Raw genomic sequence first — 2,848 nt, 5'->3', positions numbered from 1 at the left:
TTAAAACATAGCTCCTGATTTATTTATAGAAAGGGAAAGGCGCGGTAACTGTCTCACTTGTTTTCTGTGGACACCGCAACCGCGCCGTAAGGGAAGGGGGGAAGGTGGGAGTGAAAGTGGAAAGAGAGAAAGAGGAGCCGTAGTGGAGGGCTACGGAGTAATTTCGACCAACTGGGGACCTTTAACGTGCACTGACATCGCACAGCACACGGACGCCTCTTCGTTTCGCCTCCATCGAAACGCAGTCGCCGAGGTCGGGTTAAACATAGCTCTATTTTTGTCGGGTTGCCGGTGGAGAGACGGAGGGTGTGTCGCAGGAGCTGCAGCTGGTATATGTCGCGTCGTGCTTTGGCTGACTCCCCTGAAAACACCGACACGCCTTGAGGTACTGCCAAGCAACAAAGTAGCCCAAGCAAACCAAGCTAAATAAGGTCAAAATACGCCAGCGCTCTTCAGTCGAATGTATCTTAATGTCATGGAAAATGGGAGCATTCTTTTGGCCACACGATCAAGTTGGTGCCAGAAGAAGTGAGAATTTGATTCTGAGGTTGAGATTTTGCTCTTGCGAAATGCTTGTCGGCCAGAATCTCGATGTCTGCAGCAGCACATTGAACATCACTGCCAGGGACGACAACAAAGCAGATTTTTTTTAGTTCGTCCTTTCTTGACGATGACATCGTTTATAAAGCGCCCCACATACGGCGGTCTGGTTTTCTTCCTTCACTATAGCCTCGAATATCATTGTTAGGCTAACCGCCACCTCCCACATAATCGTTGACTGAATCTGGTGGTGGATGCAGTGCAAAAAATTGTAAGGTGCATTTGGCACTTAGATCTCTCTTGTGTGCACTGTAAGGCGATAGCCTTTCCCGCGACTCTGTACTCATTTGGTTCTTCTTCCATCACTCCCTTTATTTTTCGCTCCTTTTTCACTTTTTGTTGTTCTTTTCATCTAACGCAATGACGCAGCCTGACATTAAAGCTTTGCCACGTTTTTTGATTCCTGCATAATTTCGACGCCTGTGGCTGCTCTAACGTCTGCTTACTATATCGTCGTCCATGGCTATTTTAACGTCGAATTAAGGTTTTTGGCTCTAATTAATCAACTAATTATTCAACATCGACAAACATTTCCACGTAGAGACATTTTTTTGCGCTCTACCTGGTGCAGTCATTTTTTTTACTCATAAATGACGTCACTCTTCAGCAGGGATGGTGTGACACCCTCAGCGGACGGACACTTTCTGTGCACAAAGCCTATAAAACTTTCGCCTTAATAGTACTCTGCGCTTCGTGGCGCCGCAGCTTGCAACTGCAACGCTGTTATAGAAAGGCGCTGAAAGTTCACAAAAGTGACACAGAGAAGACAGTACCGGAGTGGAAGTCCCAGACGCGGCCGCAGCGCAGCAAAACAGATCGCTTCCGCCAGCACGCTTGAACACAAACAGTTGGCGTCTGCTTCCTGCTGTAACGTGAGGCTTAAATGTTGTTATTCTCGCCTCGGCCAGATATCCAAAGGCAGGAATCGTTGGGCGAGAACAACGGGTGCGTTGCATGCTCGTCAAACGTATCACCGCGAGAACTTGTCACCAGCCTCCAATTTTTCGTGATTTGCGTCATGCCAAGAGATTATACGTTGAGTTAAACAAGAGGCTCCACCTGGCTGCATCCCTTTAGTAACCAAAGAAGAATAGTAAGGGTACTTATGATCACCCCAAACACCACCAAGGTAACCTTGTATGCTTCCCTTGAACACACTGAACAAAGGTGAGCAGACAGTAAGTTCCCGATAATATCCTGAGAAGACGAATTGAGATGGATTTTCATCAACACCGACGAGTGATGGCGCCTGCCATCGCACGTACTGCCCATGCAGCCAACTGTTGCTCGCATCACGCTAGCAGGGACGAAGGAAGGCAAAGGCTCAGACACAGATAAACTGCACAGTTGAGTGAAAGGGCGGTGTGTGGCTCCTTCAGCCAGGCAAGATCATTACATTGTGTAGCAAGTCATTCTAACTGATGTCATTTACTGGTTTTTGAGAGTTGACAAGCACTAGAGATGTAATCACAAATATGTCGTCGCAATGTATCCTCAGAACATTATGACGTAACGCGGATTCTTTCTCTCGTTCTTTTCGAAAAGAGAGAAAGAATCTCTTTCCTTGCGGAAGTTTGAACTAGGGATTTTACATGACGTAAGCGGCGCCAAAGCCGCAGTGACCGTTAGAGATCTAAAAGCATCTAAATAGCGTTAGCAAAAAGTGTGCAGCAGTTTTGTTTCTGAAGCATTGTTACCACCCTGTCAAGCTTGCTTCATTCCCACGAGCTGGATTTGTAGCACTTCCCCTGGAGGCTTGGAAATTACCATCGTCACCATACAAATAGCGCCGCCGATGTTACGTTTTTTATTTGTAGGCCCCGAGTCTCGATCACCACCTGGTTTGCGTCAAATTTGCGAACGCTAGAATGAGAACTGAAATAAGCGGCGCATTTTTCTGCCAATTCAAGTACAGCATACATGCTGCCTGCGGGCAGTTTTGTTGATATAATGCGAATTCGGAATAAAGAGCAGGAGTGTGAGTGTGTTTTCGATTTGGTGTCTTTCCGTGTCACACCTCAAGATTAATCTCTGTCCAAGGTTATTTGATACCTATGCTCAAAATAATGACAGTGTTGTAGAAGCACAAGTAAAATCCACATATCACAAACGTTCGCAGATATTTATCATTTATGTTTATCAATTACATGGATTCAACACGTGCACGTTTATTTTTTGAACTTACATCGTTCTTTTTATATGATGTACGTAATGTTTAGGTATTCTAAGACTGCATGACTGTGATGCT

The sequence above is a fragment of the Amblyomma maculatum genome, chromosome 6 (genome assembly GCF_055883805.1).
Source record: "Amblyomma maculatum isolate TAMU_Amacu chromosome 6, ASM5588380v1, whole genome shotgun sequence".
Taxonomy (NCBI): Eukaryota; Metazoa; Arthropoda; class Arachnida; order Ixodida; family Ixodidae; genus Amblyomma; species Amblyomma maculatum.
This window is presented reverse-complemented; position numbering follows the sequence as displayed.